Source organism: Phoca vitulina, unplaced genomic scaffold, assembly GCF_004348235.1.
Source record: "Phoca vitulina isolate PV1807 unplaced genomic scaffold, GSC_HSeal_1.0 scaffold80, whole genome shotgun sequence".
Lineage (NCBI taxonomy): Eukaryota > Metazoa > Chordata > Mammalia > Carnivora > Phocidae > Phoca > Phoca vitulina.
Genome location: NW_022589783.1, coordinates 4,961,756 through 4,980,828, shown reverse-complemented (window position 1 = coordinate 4,980,828; position 19,073 = coordinate 4,961,756).

Below are 19,073 nucleotides of genomic sequence, written 5' to 3'. Positions count from 1 at the left end.
CCCGCCGCGGCTCCGCAGTTGAAAACAGGGCCCGCCCGAGCGGCCCTCCAAAGTTGAGAACTCCCCACGCCGCCGCTCGCTCGCTGGGGACAGTGGCGCGGTCCCCGCGGGCCCGCGTTTGCGGAAGCCGTCTCCCGACGCACTACTTGGCGCGGAAGGAGCCGCGGGCGGAAGGATCCGGCGCGCCGAACCTGGAGCCGTCCGGAGAGTAGGGTGGGCGGGAGGATGCGGCGCGAGCCGGGGCCCGCGGCGAGGTGCACGGAGCAGACCCGCGCCGCCCCCGCCGCCCCGCAGCAGCCCGGTCACCCGCCCCCGCGGGGGAGCGAGCAGGCGGCTGGCAGCGGGCGGGCCTGGGGTGGCGGGGGCGGCGCTTTGTGTCCCTAGTGTAGCGGGTGGAAGGGGAAGCTCTCCCGTCTGTCCGGCCCTTGTCGTCATTCAGACACTTCTCACTGCTTGAGCTCGGACACGTAGTTCTCGAATTGTTTCCAGGCGAATGAAAGGAAATAAAAGCCTCAATTAGAAGTCAGCACTATACAAGTCCCGGGGATTATAAATTTGCTCCAACATCACCATGTGGGATTTATGCCCTTGCACTTCTGCTTAGACCATACGTCCATTTCTCTTCAATATGGATCCTTAATAGAGCTGTATCTGCTTTTTTAAGGTCTTCAAAATGGATGTTGAAGCAGTCTCTAATTACCAATACTTACGTTAATGGATCGATTATGTTCTTCATTATTTCGCAATGCAGATTTACTTAGAACTTTTGCATTGAATGGACAGTAAATATAATGCTTTGTTTAATTTTTACTACTTGGCCATTCAAATTATGTTAATTCCCCCCCAGAACTAGGTGATGCATTGTTTTAAGTAACAATGACCAACTCCTCCTCTACTCCCAGATTGGATAAAACCTAAGGGTAAAATGTAGATTAAAAACGCTAAAATTTGAACGCAAAATTTAAATTATTGACTTAGTAATTATTTGAAGTGTTTCTTTGCAATACTACAGTGAAATGGAACAAATAAAAACATTTCATTTTCATTCAAATACTGCTTTAAACAAATACAGTATTTAAATATATGCAAGCATTCTGCTTAAACATTTGCATGTGTCTATATGGAAAGCATTGTGCTCAAACGTTTTTATTACTTTACCAAATGCATATATCATCAGTAAAATAATTTTATTTCCCTTGAAAGTCTAGCTTTTAATTAAATGAATTTTAGCTACCACTTGGAGAAGAAAACAATATACTGTATCATCTATGTACAGAGTATACAAATATTTTTTTACATTTACGAGAAACATGGTCATCAAGAAAAAACTGGATAAAGTAAAATGTTCTTTAAATTCAACATAAACAAGAGCTTACTCGTTAATTAGCCGTAGGATTATAATACTTGAACTACCGTATTTATTACTCTATAATATAGTATTACCAATAAAAGGTTGGGATAGATGTCCAACCTTTTTATATGAATTAAAATCGAACAAAGCAACAAAAGACCTTTTTTATGTTTTGTTATAGCGAATTCCTTACTGCCAGCTAATTTTCCAAATTGAGTAGTTTTCTATTTTGACCAGTTGGTAACCCAACAGTGTTAGAAGCTCTTAGCCCTTATTGGGGAGGTAAAAAAAGTAGTATCTTTTCTTATTACAGAAGTTTTATTATCAATTCCCACTGAAAGATGTTTTCTTTTTTGTTATCCTTTTAATGCTAATTAATACTCACTAAAAAGACAATAAAACCACAAGTGGTTTTCTTCAACAAATAAACCACAAGATTGTTAGTAACAGAAAGTCAACACTCAAAACATAAGATTGAACTGCATATCTTTAGACAAAAATTGCATGCTGGAATTTAGCCAATATATATATTATATTAATAAGTAAAAATGGAGTTTTAAAATTTAAACAAAGTGCAATACTAAAACTATCATCTTGCTACTTTGGGGTCTATTTTCACTCTTTAACAAAGGGTTTAAAACTGTTTCTTAAAATGAGTGTTTTGAGATGCTAACTCCTTCCATTTCTCTAAATATGAAAATTAGAAACATTCTGCCTTAATTATTTCTTTTTTGTATCCCTTGCTAGGAAATTCTTTTGGAATAAATTTGGGAAATTAATTAGCTTTGTAAATGGAGTTACTGTTTTGCCTAAACACTTCATGTATAATTCCTTACAGGAGGATTTTTCTAATTCTCCACCAAAATGTCTTGGCACAATTTTATTTCTCAGATGGTATTACATTTCCTGGACTAGAAGAAAAGAGCAGGCAACCTCTTTACTTCTTTTGGGGAGGAGGGTGGGTGGCTTTACCCGAGGATAAAGACATCCTCATGGCAGCTCAGCCTATGTAATTGGAAATTCAGCTTGGACCAAAAGGGGTAAAAGATCTGTGAATGGGAAATAAATATGCCTTGAGTTACAGGTTGCAAACCAGTGGTCCGCAGATGTGTTTCTTTGCCTCTCACAATGTTTAGAAATTTTTAAATTCGTTTCCAAGATTTCAAAAATGGGAGACTTCAGATAAAAATATACAATTGTAGCTTCTCTTGAAAACGGACAGACATGGCTCATTTCTTGCCTGGTTACGTGGTTCTGTAGCTGACTAGCTGCTGCCCCCTTTAGACGGGGTGTGCACTCTATACACTGGGCTCAATGCAATCATTTCTTTCAGCCAGCTGGCCACTGGAGGAATCTGTGTTTGGGATACCTGCTCCAGGTTATATAAAACTGTGAAAGACTTCATCACAGAGAAGTAAGCTTAGGAAGAAGAGATGATCCTAAGTTTCTGAGTAAATACGACATGCTCAGAAATAGAAAGTTATTGTAATTATAGATGGCAACTGGATGTATCCCATTATTTCTCTTATCAGTCCCTTGGCACAAGAAAAGGTGAAGTTGAATCAAAGAGAAAAAATGTTTTAATAAAGGAAAAAATGTTTTTGTGCTGTACTTCCAACTCGTAAAGGCATGCCTTGACTCAAATGAGTATCACTGGAAATCTTGGCTAATGGAACCTAGGAATAGTAGTCAACTGTGAAAGATTGTGCAAGAGAGGATTCCCCAAAGGGCTACAGAATAACAGTGATGATGACGATGATGATGATGATGACAATGTCTTGACATTATTGAGCAATAACTGTGTGCTGGACATTGTTCCAAGTGCTCTCTGAACTATGTCTCATTGTTATATTTTACTTTCCAATTTGCTTCTACCCCACGTTCCTTTTCTTCTTGTAGCTATCCTGAACTTTCTAAAACTGAGGCATGAGGTGAGTGCTATAATTTGCTGTACCTTAGGATGGCACTGACCTTTGGCCTTTACTGGTTCTGAGTGTCTGGATGTTTTTTCTTTGTGGCCTTTTCCAGACTGTACCCCAAGCTTGTCCTCTCTTAGGCGTCTTCCTGTCACAGTCTGTGTGTCTTTTCCTACTGGCATCAGACTTCTCACCTCAGCAAGAAATATTCTTGGGCAGAGAATGGAGAGAATCAGCCAAGACTGAGGCAACAAATGTGGTAGGAAGAAAAAGAGAGATGAAAGAGAGAGAGGAGTAAGATCGATAGCACTACAGACAGGGAAATGGAGATGGACACAGAGACAGCCACCTCCTGTCCTTCCCATCAACATGAACAAACTCAACAACAAAGCCCAATGAGAACAGCTGCACACTAGAAGTTTCCAAGTTTGTGTCCAGATGGATTATGTGTTTAATGATTGTTGGGAATGTGAAGTAGACCAACTCTGCAGTTACTTACATTCAGGTGGAGTTCAGATACATCTGAGGGAAGTTTAAATAAAACGTGTACCTTCATATGATAGAGTATTTATGAGTGATTTTTTTTTTTTTTTAAGATTTTATTTATTTGTCAGAGAGAGCACACAAGCAGGGGAAGCGGCAGGCAGAGGGAGAAGCAGGTCCCTGCTGAGCAAGGAGCCCGATGCAGGACTCAATCCGAAGACCTTGAGATCATGACCTGAGCCAAAGGCAGAAGCTTAGCTGACTGAGCCACCTAGGTGTCCCTGAGAGTTTTTTGGGTTTTTTTGTAGATTTACTTATTTATTTGAGAGAGAGAGGGAGAGTGTGCACATGCACACATATGAGTTGGGGAGGGGTAGAGGGAGAGGGAGAGAATCTCAAGCAGACTCCACACTGAGCACCAAGTGCAGAGCCCGATGAGGGGCTTGATCTCCTATCCCCAAGATAATGACCTGAGCCAAAACCAAGAGTCAGATGCCTCAACTGACTGAGCTACCCAGGCACCCCATGAGAGTTTTAATAAGATGGCTCAAGGGGCACCTGGGTAGCTCAGTGGGTTAAGCATCTGCCTTTGTTTCAGGTCATGATCTCAGGGTCTTGGGATCTAGCCCCACATCAGGCTCCCTGCTTTGCAGGGAGCCTAATTCTCTCTCTCCCTCTGCCTCTGCTGATCCCCCTGCTTGTGTGCTCTCTCCGTCTGTGAAATAAATAAAATCTTTAAAAAAAATAAGATGGCTCAATATCATATTAGATGAAGAAAAAAGCAAAATATACATATATATTTACATATATAAACATATTTAGGAGTTAAAATATTACTTTAGTTTTTAATTGGTTAAAGTATTATATGAATATATTTAAAAGGCTAGAGGAAAATATGGCAAAATCGTGGTGGTTCTGGATTTCCAAAAATGCTCTAGTGATCATAAAGTGCTTATATAATCCAAAGAAGATAAAATAATTAAGAAGCGGGGGAAAAACTAAAATCAAGCTGCGAATGTACATACTGAATTTTAGTTCTATGAAAGAAACAAAAAAACTCTACTATAGCAACAGATGTTACCACATCCAGATTTCAAAAATGTTTTTCAACTATCTCAAGGGGACTGAGCAAGAAAGGACAGATGGCTGAGCAGAGCCGACTCCCAGTGCTAGAAAAGTAACACAGAGTACCTGTCATGCTGATGCCACATCTGTGACATCCGCTCTGAGCAGAGAAGTATGGCACATACCATTTCCCCCTCCTGCCGCACCCAGAGCGTAGCGGTCCCCCATGTGCATTGAGGAAGGAGAAGTATACGATCCAGGGCATCGAAGAAGGTGTATTAGTTTTTTAGGGCTGCCAAAACAAAGTACCACAGATTGAGCGGCTTAAACAACAAAAATTAATTTTCTCAAAGTTCCAGTGGCTGGCAGTCTGGGATCAAGGTGTGTACAGGGTTGGCTTCCTTTGGAGCCTCTCTGCTTGGCTTGTGATGGTTGTCTTTTTGCTGTGTCCTCACATGGTCTTTCCTCTGTCTTTGTGTCCTGATCTTTTCTTATAAGGATGCCAGTCATATTGGATTAGGATCCACCCTAATGGCCTCATTTTAACTTAATTACTTCTTTAAAAACCCTAAATTGAAATATAGTCACATTCCGAGGCTCTGAGGGTTAGGACTTCAACATGAATTTTGGGGATGCCGCCCATAACAGAAGGTGAGGAACTGGCTGGAGAAGGTGGTTCTTTGTGTAAGAATATTGATCAAGGGGCTCCTGGGTGGTGAAGTTGGTTAAGTGTCCTACTCTTGGTTTTGGCTCAGGTCGTGATCTCAGGGTCATGAGATCGAGCCCTGCATCAGGCTGCACACTCAGCATGGAATCTATTTCAGATTCTCTCTCCCTCGCCCTCTGCCCCTCCCCCCACCCTGTGCATTCGCTCTCTCTAAAATAAATAAATAAATCTTTAAAAAAAAAAATATTGGGGCACCTGGGTGGCTCAGTCGTTAAGCGTCTGCCTTTGGCTTGGGTCATGATCCCAGGGTCCTGGGATCGAGCCTCACATCGTGCTCCCTGCTCCGTGGGAAGCCTGCTTCTCCCTCTCCCAACTCCCCCTGCTTGTGCTCCCTCTCTCACTGTCTCTCTCTGTCAAATAAATAAATAAAATCTTAAAAAAAAAAAAAAAGAATATTGATCAAGACACTTGGGATGGACATTCAGTTGCTGGGGTACTTGTGAGAGATATGCTGTGACTGGACAGACAGACAGCTTTCAAGAGGGTACAGTAGAACTGGTAAAAGTATAGTTAGCTATGTTTCCAGAAACTTTTAGCCAGTTGGCTCTATTTACATTTTGCACGATTGAAGAAAACCATCTTAAGGCATACCTCTAGATTAGACTTTTCCAGCAGTGTCATGAAAATTTACCTAAAGATTATTAGAACTGAAGATTTTTTTTTTAAAGATTTTATTTATTTATTTGAGAGAGAGAGAGCACAAGCAGGGGGAGCGGCAGGCAGAGGGCGAGGGAGAAGCAGGCTCCCCGCTGAGCAAGGAGCCCGATGCGGGACCCAATCCCAGGACCCTGGGACCACGACGCTTCACCGAAGGCAGACGCTTCACCGACTGAGCCACCCAGGCGTCCCAGAACTGAAGAAGATTAAGAGAATAGCAGATCTGTTGAATACCCTAAATGAGCTTTTTGCTACTCTCTTTTATTTAGATATATGAATTACATCATGCCGGCCTGGGGGGAGCTATTAGAAAGTAAATTTATATCACCAGCCAACAACTGCATTTGAAGAACCAATGTCCATATGCCCGAATGTAAAGAACAGTGTGCGTCTTCAGACATTTCTTGCCTTGCCTCTATGGGAAGATGGAGTAGTCTTGGGAAGGTGAAAGAAAAAATGAGGAAAAGTATAGTGATAGCAAACAACGACAACATAAATCTCAACCTGCCTTGGCTTTTTCTGCAGTAGGAGAATTCTGAATTTGAGCCAGAGAACTCTATTTCATTTTGTAGCAGGCTCCAGTCCCTTCTGGAAAAGGTGAGGGTACATATGATGAATAAATAATATCATATTTTGCTTCAGTAGAAAAAAACCTGCATGTGCAAGCAACAATCTCTTCCTTGTTTCAGTATTAAATTGCTTAGTTGGACTAAAGCAAACCTTTAAAAATAAAAAAACTGCTTGGCATCCATATCGGTTAGTATAAACACAAAGGAAATCAATCAGCATGAACAAATGACATTGAGTCAACTTTGACTTTCTTTCCCACTGTACTTCTTTTTACTTAGGCTTCATGGGAATTATATTTTGGGAAGCCCTGAGGCACAGAAAGCTTAAAGGATGCTATGGACTGAATTATGTACCCTCCCTTCCCCAAATTCATAGGTTGAAGCCCTAACCTCCAATGAGACTGTGTCTGGAGCTGGGGCCTTTGGGACATAACTAAAGTTGAATGAGGTCATAGGGTGGAACCCTGATCCTGTAGAATTAGTGTCCTTTGTAAGAGACACCAGAGAGGTTGCTGTCCCCACTGCCATGTGAGGACACAGCAAGATGGCAGCCTTCTGAAAGCCAGGAAGTCAGTTGTCACCTGACACCTAATCAACTGGCACCTCCATCTTGGACTCCCCAGATATGAGGAAATGTCTGGTGTTTAAGCCACCCAGTGCATGGTACGGCAGCCCAAGGTGACCAGTTCCAATGACCTGTCTACACACCTGTCTCCTTCTCTTCCTCTGGGTCTTCATTACCTCTCATTACCTTATTTTCTGAAGAAATGACACCCAGTTCCCCCCAGGCTACAATAAGCTCCCTCTCTTGTCAGAGCACTTTTTTTTTTTTTTTAAGATTTATTTATTTTAGGGGCGCCTGGGTGGCTCAGTCAGTTAAGCATCTGACTCCTGGTTTCGGCTCAGGTCATGATCTCAGGGCCTGGGATTGAGTCCCGTGTTGGGCTCCCCGCTCAGCAGAGAGTCTGCTTGTCTCCCTCTCTCTCTGCCCCTCCCCCTGATCGTGCTCTCTCTCCCTCTAAAATAAATGGATGAATCTTTTTCTTAAAAGACATAGGAAGTATTGTGTAATGTAGGTTAGGCGATTAACCTATTAATTCAGTAAGCCGAGGCTACATCAGCATGATTTGGTCCAAATTCTACATTTGAATTGGTCCTCTCACATTAAAAACAGGCTCAAACTGGATGGAAAAGAGAATCTGCTCAAAGTCTGGTCACAGGTTCCACTTGTTAATAGTTGATGATGGTAAATAAGCAGAGTGTATGACAATTTCACTGTGAAAAGGGTTCAGAGCTTGGATCTAGAAAATTTATTCTCCAATTTGGATTTTACTATAACCAGTTGTGTGCCCTTGGCTAATCACCTACCACTTTGCACACCTGATTGTGTCCTGGTCAGATGAGACCACACCAGTGTCTGTCCTACATGCTTCTCTCAGGTGGGGTTCGGGATGCTGAAGCAAGATAAGAGAGTTTTAAAATCCCATAGCAATTAAAAAAACAGGTTTAAAGAGGTATAGTTGATGTACAAAATTTTGTATATATTTAATGCCCATAATTTGAGTTTGGACACATGCATACACCTGTGAAACCACCAGCACAATCAAAGTACTCATCACCTCCAAAAGTTTCCCTCTGCCTCCCTGTGTGTGTGTATGTGTGTCTGCTAAGAATACTTAACATGAGGGGCGCCTGGGTGGCTCAGTTGGTTAAGCAACTGCCTTCGGCTCAGGTCATGATCCTGGAGTCCCGGGATTGAGTCCCGCATCAGGCTCCCTCTGACCCTCCTCCCTCTCATGCTCTCTGTCTCTCATTCTCTCTCTCTCAAATAAATAAATAAAATCTTTAAAAAAAAAAAAAATACTTAACATGAGATCTACCCTTCAACAAAAAAAACTTTTATTGAAATATAGTTGACACACACAACAAATTTAATCCAGATGGATTAAAATCTATGTCAATGTGGGCCACCACTGAAATCTTGACTTTGTGACCTGGGTCCCAGAGAAACGGCACAAATATCCCTTTGGATGACAGAAGTGGATGAGATACTGACATCCTTCATGGTGCTTTTCGTGGCTGTACCCAGGTCAGCCTTTGGCAAAACTGACCAGTCTTCTATCAGCCATGATCGGCTTCACTCGCAATCATTACAGGGGCAAGTTGGCTCTTAGTACCTCAGTGTGCCAAAAGATGCCTCCCACCCACGTAGAGGGTGAAGAGGTGGCAAGTAGAGCTCTTTCTCCCTAGGCAAAGATGGCAGCCTCCCTTCAGAACCCGCTCTCTTCAGAAACTCCCCTACCAGAAAATTAATAAAGGTGTTTGCCCATGAAGAAATCACTTTGGAAAAGTAACGACAGCCAAGTCTGGCCACATCCGCCAATACAGCAATGGGAAAGTTAGCCAAGAAGAATCAGGTAGAGGCTCGTTCAGCTAGGGGCTAATGAGCTGACTGCATAGCGAACAGAAAACTCACAGGCCAGTGTCTTCTCAAACACAAGTGAACTCTGATCTACGGGGCCAAACCTAAGAACCTGTTGGATTTCTTTTTACTATTTTTCTGAGAGGCTAATTAATTCCAACTGTCCCAGCCTTCCCTGGTCAATGTACCTGGCAATCTCCATAGTCAATTCTGCACCTACAGAAAAGTGTTTTTCTGAGGGATGGTGTAATGTTTAGGTAAAGCCAACCCAGACAGATGCCAAAGAGGTCCAAGCTGGGAATTTAATTATGTAAGTGTATAACTGACCACTTTCTATATTCTACTTTTCCTAACATATGTATACAAATCCTCAAAATGAGAGAGAAGTAAATTAAGGAAGGATGGTTGGAGGGAAGAAGGAAGGAAGTTCAAGTGTTAAACATTAAAATGGCCTACTTTCTTTTTTTTTTTTTTAAGATTTTTATTTATTTATTTGAGAGAGAGAGCGCGCACGCATAGAGGGAGGGGGAGAAGGAGAAGCAGACTCCCCGCTGAGCAGGGAGCCCGACTCAGGCTCGATCCCAGGATCCCGAGATCATGACCTGAGCCGAAGGCAGACACATAACCCACTGAGTCACCAAGGTGCCCCCAAATGGCCTTTCTTGAGTCCCTACTTGTAGATACTCCTCGGGTTCTGGCATTGGCCCATCTTTGTCTGTATTCCGTAACAATTTTGTAAATTACTGTTTGCCAAATACCCAACCTATTTTCAAACACTATTCAGAGCGGCCATTTTCAATTGTCACCTCTCCATGGTAAATTCTTCAACCCACATTTCGAATTTAACCTCAACAACTCCTAGTCTGTATTTCCATTATTTACTGGGCATGTCCATTTGGAAGTTCCACCAACTCCTTGGACTCAGTGGCCCAGAAGGATTTTTCTGTTTCCTCACAAACTAACTTCTGTATTCCCTATTTCTCCTCATGCCTGGACTTTGGACACTCTGGTCACCTACGCTCTCGGTAGGTGGGTCTCAGCTCAGCTGCACACTGGAATGGCATGGGGGAAAATCTTACCCAAAAATGTATGGGCCTCACCTCAGGTCAATTATATCTGAATCTCTAGGAGTGAGATCCAGCCTTCAGCCATTTTAAAAGCTCCTTAGGTGATTCAGATGTGCAGCCAAGGTTGAGAAGTACTTCTCCAGGCCTTGGGGCATCTCTGACGCTGCCCGATGCAAGCTGGCATCACAAGTCCGGTCTATGACTTACCCCTAAAATCTCTCAGGGATCTCTCTCCTTCTTCCTGGCCCCAGTGTGGTCCCTTTACCTTAAGCATCATTAAAGTGCCTCTTGGTCTCTTTTCTCCCCTTCGACTCATGCCAGCAAATTCTCCCTGATATATGGTTCTGATCATATTAACCCCCATTTCAAAACCCTTCCAGCTGCCAGGTGCCTCGGTCCCGGTCAAGCATGCCTGTGGCAAGGTGCTAGGTCTCTGCCAGGCTTACACCCACTACTCCCTTTAAGAAACGTTATGACAACCCAAACGTGCTGGCCCTTCCTTGTGTGTGTCCCCACGCCTCCTGCTTGCGTGCCTTTGCTCACGCAATTTCTGCTCCCTTCTGTTCTGCACGTGTCTCCATCCCAGGTACTCATCAAGGGCCTCCCCTGATCTTTCCAGCCAGGAGTAATGTCTTTCTCCTCTGATTTGTCTTCGAACTTCTATGTTCTTCTGTCAGAGAACCACTGCAGGGAAAACAGTTTACAGATTAATGTATTCTTTTTCTGCTTTTACTTTATTATTTATAGTAAGATTTTTTTAAAGATTTTTTTAGAGATTTTAAAGATTTATTTTTTAGATTTTTATTTATTTTTTTTAAAGATTTTATTTATTTATTTGACAGAGAGAGACAAAGCGAGAGAAGGAACACAAGCAGGGGGAGTGGGAGAGGGGGAAGCAGGCTTCCTGCTGAGCAGGATCCCAGGATCCTGGGATCATGACCCGAGCAGAAGGCAGATGCTTACCTACTGCGCCACCCAGGTGCCCCTCTGCTTTTACTTTAATACTCAAAACTAGTTACTTGCTTTACGAGGACAATGGTGTAGACATAAGGATCATCTGGGGAACTTGTTTAAAATGCATATTCCTAGGCTAATTTCCAGAGATTCTCAAAATTTGAGACCTAATGCTCTAGTAGAAACACACCAACCTGCAAGGGTTTTCCAGATGGTGTTCCTGTGACTGTACTTTGAAAACTACTGAGATAGAAGGCTCTTTCTAATTTCATGTCGGCTGGATCCCTGACTATCCTGACACGTTGAAATTCTGTAATATATAAATCCACGTGCAGCCTGTGTAGTAGCACATTGTTAACATTCCTGAAAGCTGTATAAAGTTCTTCTAACACCAGACACTGAAAACTCACATGACTCTAAGGATGGGCAGACTGGGTAAATGAGTGAAGTGGCCTCAGTGCTGGGGGGGAGGAGGGGGATCTCAGGAAGTGGCAGGAGCTATGATGGACCAGGGAGGGTCCCTGCTCTTTACCTCTGGGTCCTTATTTCCATTTCAGAACGGGAAACAAGTGATGCGTGATCTTTCCATTTTCCCAGAAAGCTGGAAATCCAGATGTTTACGTGATATTTCCAGATTATGTTTTTAAAACACTGTGAGTTTTCATATAGTACATTGAGCCTTTGCAACCCTGACTTAAATCAACAATTTAATAACGACTGATGTATAAATAGAAGTAAATACTTTGTGTTTGTTTGTTTTGCTGCAAGAGTGACATGCAATATTTTCTCATCTGTCAACTGACAAATGCAATCCATAGAAATTAAGAGACAAGGACATTTAGGATTTCATAAATCATTAATTGTTTTAGAGAGAGGTCTACCCTCTACTTGACAGAGGCAAGAACCGAGATTCAGACAAGTCAAGTGAGTTATATGACTTATATAATATTAAACTTAACTTTCCGATCTGCTAAGTGTAAAATGTATGTAAATATATCTACATATAGGGTAGATATATATATTTATGGGCTGAATGTTTGTGCCCCCCTCCCCCCCACAAATTCTTATGTTGAAATCCTTCCCTCCAATGTGAGGACGCTAGGAGGTGGGGCCCTGGGAGGTGATTGGGTCACGGGGTGGAGCCTTCGTGAATGGGATCAGTCAGTGCCTTTACTGAGGGGACCCCAGAGAGCCCCGTCTGTCTGCCATGAGAGGACACAACTGGAAGACTGCGGATACACCTGGGAGGAGACCTTCACAAGAACCCTCCTCCCACTCCATGCTGGCGCCTGATCTTGGACTTCCACCTTCCAGAACCATCTAAGCCGCCGGGGCTAGGGTACTTCATTATGGCAGCATGGACCGATGAAGACACAGTGACTGGATTCTGGAGGCATCTGAACAATATGCTGTATGGAGACTCCTGGCACCACCAGATATTAGCTCTTATTGTTCCTGAGGTCAAGATCAACCTCATAAAAGTCTCACTTCGGACTTTCCCCATTGGCTTTATCTGCCTCAGCCCTCATGCGATGAGATGATTTTTATGAAGACAACGGTTTTTTAAATTATCTGAGTTTCAACTAGTTTGTAGATTAATTTGGTCAAGTACCTGAACCTTGCTGAGGTAGTTTCCTTATCTGCTAAAACAGTTGCCCTAGGGACGCCTGGGTGGCTCAGTCGGTGAAGTGTCTGCCTTCGGCTCAGGTCATGATCCCAGGGTCCTGGGATGGAGCCCCACATCCGGCTCCCCACTCAGTGGGGAGTCTGCTTCTCCCTCTGCCTCTGCCCTTCCCCCTGCTTGTTGTCTCTCTCTGTCAAATAAATAAATAAAATCTTTTTTTAAAAAAAGTTGCCCTATTTGATCTTTAAGGTCCTGTTTAGTTCTATAATTTTCTTATTTTTATGATTCAATTCATAGACTTTATTTATTTTTTTAAAAGATTTTATTTATTTATTTGACAGAGAGAGAGAGACAGCGAGAGAGGGAACACAAGCACGGGGAGTGGGAGAAGGAGAAGCAGGCCTCCCGCCGAGCAGGGAGCCCAATACGGGGCTCGATCCCATGACGCTGGGACCATGATCTAAGCCGAAGGCAGACGCCTAACGACTGAGCCACCCAGGCGCCCCTCAATTCATAGACTTTAAAAATAAATGTTTAAACTGTCAATCAGTTTTTATGTGTCTGAATAAGCCTTATCTACCAATTTAGAGATTGCAAAAAAATATATATACATTTATTCATAGTTTTAATACTCAGAGAGCTCATTAGTTTCTCAATTAAAGACCAACAACTATATTTTAAATTATAAATTTAGCGCTTTATTGTGCTTCATTATTTGAGATATTTAGCTTATACTTTTATGCCTTGCTGGAACAGTTAGTTCTACGAGTAAATCTTTTCATTCCCCACCATGGCCATCTTTATTTTGTTTTATTTTTTTTAATGTTTTTAAAGATTTATTTATTTGAGGGGGTGGGCAGAGGGGCAGAGGGAGAGGGAGAGAATCTCAAGCAGACTCCCCGCTGAGTGCAGAACCCAAGGCAAGGCTCGATCCCAGGGCCCTGAGATCACGACCTGAGCCCAAACCAAGAGTCAGATGCTTAACTGACTGAGCCACCCAGGCACCCTATGGCCGCCTTCATTCAGATGTGCCCTGCTCCAGCCCAGCGGTTCTCAGTGTGTGGTCGGTCTGAAGAGCCCTGGAATCCTGGAGACCCTTTCCAGCTACGGATATGCGTGAAGCCAGATTGTCTTCATATAATTCAACCCAAAACATCATGCGGCAGTAGATTGAATGCAGATAGGAGAATCCAGCTGTCTTCTATTAAGCCAGATAGCAAAGTGATTTACAAAACCCTAAAACAATACCACTCTTCCCAAACTTTCTGTTTCAGAAAATAGAATTATTTTTCATAAAGATGTGTTATTTAAATTAACATAAAATAGGTTCATTATTGTTCTTTTACAATGAATTAATAAACAAATGTTTTCAAGGGGTCATAACTTTAATTTCTAATACGGTAAATACTGAGAGATATAACCTACCTCATCAGATGTCCTTGGGGGCTCTTAGTATTTTAAAGAGTGTAAAAGTGTCCTGAAGCCAAAAAACTTGAAAACCTTGTTGAGAACTTTTTGCTCCAGTAGAAACATATGCCATGTGGCAAATGTTTTTCATATAGGATGGAAAGAAATCAAAATTGTAAAATGAAGAGTTTTGCTCTGGCCCTGAGCTTCATCCTGTTGTGGTTAGTATGGAGCTGATCTAGGCCAGTTGTTCTCAACTTGGAGCCCAAGTCAGAATCACCTGGGGGGCTCCTTCCATGACTGAGTTTCCCACTCATTAGATTTGGGTGGGTCTGAGGGTCTGCCTTTCTAACAAGATCCCGCTGCAACCGAGGGGTCAGAGCCCACACTATGAGTGCCACTGATCCAGGTGCCTGCTTCCAGGATTCCTTCCCCAGCTATTCTACCAACTCCATTAAGTAAATGAACTTTTGTCTGAAACAGTCAGAAACACACATGCAGGGCGCCTGGGTGGCTCAGTTGGTTAAGTGACTGCCTTCAGCTCAGGTCATGATCCTGGAGTCCCTGGATCGAGTCCCGCATCGGGCTCCCTGCTCGGCAGGGAGCCTGCTTCTCCCTCTGACCCTCCCCACTCTCATGTGCTCTCTCTCTCTCTCTCATTCTGTCTCAAATAAATAAATAAAATCTTTAAAAAAAAAAAGAAACACACATGTAGCTGGCGTTTTAGGAGGTGTCTAAATCACTCGTAGGTCCTTCACTATGGGGGTTATAAATGGAATGGTAAGTGAAGGGGGCAGTTTCTGTCCATTCAGATGGATCAACGCTGTCTGGGTGAGACGTCAGGTGTCAGGTCATGCCATCAAATCACACTCACGTCCAATAAGAATGTCCTTCTGGGAGATTTGGGTGTCTGTCGCATTCTTTTCATTTCAATTTTACAATACTGATTAGTTACTGAAATACAAAAACATACTGTACTGTGTTAAATAGTGCTCCCCACCCCCAAATTTATGACCTTCCCAGAACCTCAGAATGTGACCCTACTTGCAAACAGGGTCGCTGCAGATGTGACTGATCCAGTTAAGATGAGGTCATTCTGGAGGAGGGCGGGCCCTTATAAAAAGAGAAACGCAGAGACATGCACAAAGAGGAGAGCGTCACGTGTAGACAGCTGCAGAGGGAGGACAGACGTGTGATGACAGAACACAGACTGGAGAGGTGCCCTCACCAGGAGCCTCCCTGCTTCTGCCGTCGGGGCTCCTGTTGATGCCCGGCTCACCAGCAAGTGCGCACAGCCCCACGGGTGGGACAGCTAATACCTCTTGGGACAAACCTCTGAATAATGGAACACCGGACTCAGTGAATAAATCCTTCCCTCTTTCTGCCAGGGAGAGATTTTCCTGGAATGTAGATTATGTAGCTTTTAGGAGAATGTTCTGTGAGATCGAACGATCCGTCACTCTTCATGGCCCGTGTGAGAACACACATTGGTACTGGCTTCCCTTCTTCCTCTGTCCCTCACCCCTGCTTTCCTGGGACCGTCCTCCCTATGACATCCAGAGCATATAAGCCTTTGCTTTAGGCTCTACCTTCTGAGGAACCCAGGGTAGAACCGGCCTTAAACAGCCCTGCTGACATTTCAATAACAAAAATAATAAATAAAGAAATAAAGTAGTAACACAAACATGGTAAGAAAATTAAAGTTCTCATAAATGTTTTTTAAAAAGGTAGCCCCAGTTTGCTTATCCTTTCTGAAAGGATATATGTTTATATCTTATATATATATAAAATATGTTTATATATAAAAATATATTTTAATATATTTATATATAATATAAAGATATTATATATATATATATATATATATAGTCAGCACCTCCAGAACTACCCCTTTTTTATTTTTGCAAAGTATTCCAATGTATACTACACCATATTTTATTTAGGTAGCCCTCCGAATAATGGACATTTGGGCTGCTTTTAATATTTTGCCATTACCAACAATACTGCAGTCACCAGCCTTGTAAATGTTTCTGGGTGTACTTTTGCAAGTATATAACGTTGTAAACTCACAGGAGTGGAGTTTCTGGGCCAAGTCCAACCAGAAGCCAGAGGGCAGGTGAGCCTGTCCATATAGTCCAGACAAGCCAGCTTCTTGGGGCCCTGAGCAGTTGAGAAGGATGGAATGTGGACCTGGAGAGGCAACTAGAAAACAACTAGTATTATTAGGAACATGTTTGGCTGCAAGCAACAGAAAACCAGACCAACATGTCTTAAACAGAGAGAGGTCTGTTTTTCCCAGGCAATGAAACATTCTGGGGGTGAGCAGTGTAGGCCTGGTGCAGGTTGTCCAGGATGTCACCAAATTCCAAACTGACTCTACCTCCTGCTGGGCCATCTTCAGCAATGGGCTTTTGTCTTCAGGACTGTAACCAGCTGCTGGACCTTGAGGCAGGGTGTCCATGTTTCAAAGCAGAGAAAGGGTGAAAGGTAGCAACAAGGGGCAAAGCCTACAATTGTGGGCAAGCATCACTGTCTTCTCAGTCCAGATTGAAATTTGTTGAGCCCATCTTTGTGCAACACAGTCCAGAGATGTCCCTCTCACTCAAAAACTTGGAAAGGTCACCATCTTCCATCCCCTCTGGTATAGATGACTCGTTAAAAAATGTGTCTCCCCAGCTGGGAATCTCATTTGTGATACTTTACCAATTTTCTAACAAAATCAAGTCTGTTCTGTCGACATACGCTTCTGAAGCTCAGAATCTTCACGGAAAGGAGTGGGGTAGCAGGAAGGTGGAGTGCTTGCTTCATTGTGAGGATGATTGGTGGTGACACTGATGTCTCCCTGCAGATGCTGGTTTCCTCTGGAGCTGTGGTCATTGGCTCTTGCACATAAACTGTAGCATAATCTTCACGCCAATGTTCTGTAACAAATGCTGTCAAATTCAGTGGTGGTCGCTGTGGCTGGCCCATCAAAGGGAGGAGCCATGGGCTCTGTACCAGTGGAGAATCCAATTGCCTTTTCACTCTTCCCCAGAGGTTCTGATGGGGTTGTAATCCAGATTAGTGTGGGAAGTCACAATGGGAGCACAGGGCTGGCCTCTTCGAAAACAGGCTCATTAAGGAAGGCAGGAGAGTGCCTGCACTGAGGTCAAGTGAGTCCCTTCTAAATAGCTTTCCCAGAGACTTTTCCTGACTGTCCTAGGGTAGAATGTTTCCATGACAAGGTCAACCTAGCTGCAGGGGATTCTAAAGACATGAGCCTTTCTGCTTTCTCACCTCCACTAGAGAGGAAGGCAATAGGATGGGGTTATGAACGATACCAGAGAACCAAAGCACACTGATGTGACTCCCTACAGAATAAACACTAATGGCATTTTCTTAGATTCCTTCTAGGAAAAAAACCCAAATAGCTTTAGGACATATATTATTACATATGAATTTCTATGATGTTTTAAAAACTGTTTTACAAAAGAGATCATGCTTATATATGGAATATGACTCAGCCATCAAAAAGAATGAAATCTTACCATTTGCAACAACATGGATGGAACTAAGACGGTATTATGCTCAGCGAAATAAGTCAATCACAGAATGACAGTTATCATATGATTTCACTCATATGTGGAATTTAAGAAACAAAACAGATGAACATAGGGGAAGGGGAGGAAAAAATAAAACAAGATGAAATCAGAGAGTGAGACAAACCATAAGAGACTCTTAACTCTAGGAAACAAACAGGGTTGCTGGAGGGGAAGTGGGTGCGGGAATGGCATAACTGGGTGATGGGCAGTCAGGAGGGCACTTGATGTAATGAGCACTGGGTATTATATGCAACTGATGAGTCACTAAACTCTACCTCTGAAACTAAAAAAAAAAAAAAAAAATATATATATATATATATATATATAAGTAGTAAAAAAACAAAAACAAAAGAGATCATACTAAACATACTGTTTTGTACTTTGTGCTATTCATTTAATAATATATTTAGGCATTTCAAAATTAGCATATAAGATCACTTTATTGTATAGCAGAACCATACATAAATTATTATCTAACTGGGGCCATATTGATAGATACTTGCTAGTGTCCAGGGTTTTACTGTTACAGTGAATATCCTGGTGGAATTTTTTTTTCTTTAAGATTTTATTTATTTGACAGAGAGAGAGAGTGCCCAAGCAGGGGGAGGGGTAGAGGGAGAGGGAGAAGCAGACCCCCCACTAAGCAGGGAGCCTGATGTGGGGCTCGATCCCAGGACCCCGAGATCATGACGCCGGCCGAAGTCCGACACTTAACTGACTGAGCCCCCCAGGCGCCCCCACCCTGGTGGAATTCTGGTGAGTGCTGCACAGCTGATCTGCAGTGAGGTCGCACCAGGCTGCAGTGCCCCAAGCTGTGCATGAGCGCCTGTCTCACCACACTGTTGCGTGTCGGATACTGCCAAGGGCTCCCATTTTAGCCAAGTTATTACGTAAGTATAAATATGTAACTTTGGGTGCCCCTTCAGTAATGGTTGGAGCTAAGCGGTTTCTAATTACTGTACTGTAAGCACCCATATCCGTTTACATTTGAATGACTAGAAAACGTCTACTTCCATCTCAAACGTCTTCTGAGCTCCTGAATAGTCAACTATTTATTTGACAGACAAGTGTAAACTAGACATAACAACTCAAAGGGGCTTAAACAATGATGGGATTTAGAATTTCAACACAAGAAACTGTGAGCTGGAGTGTCTGCAGGAGGGTCCATGCAGTGACTCAACAATGTCACGGACACCCTGGACACTGCCATCATTCCTCAGTGTCTTCGCTTGGCTCCCCCAGTCATCACG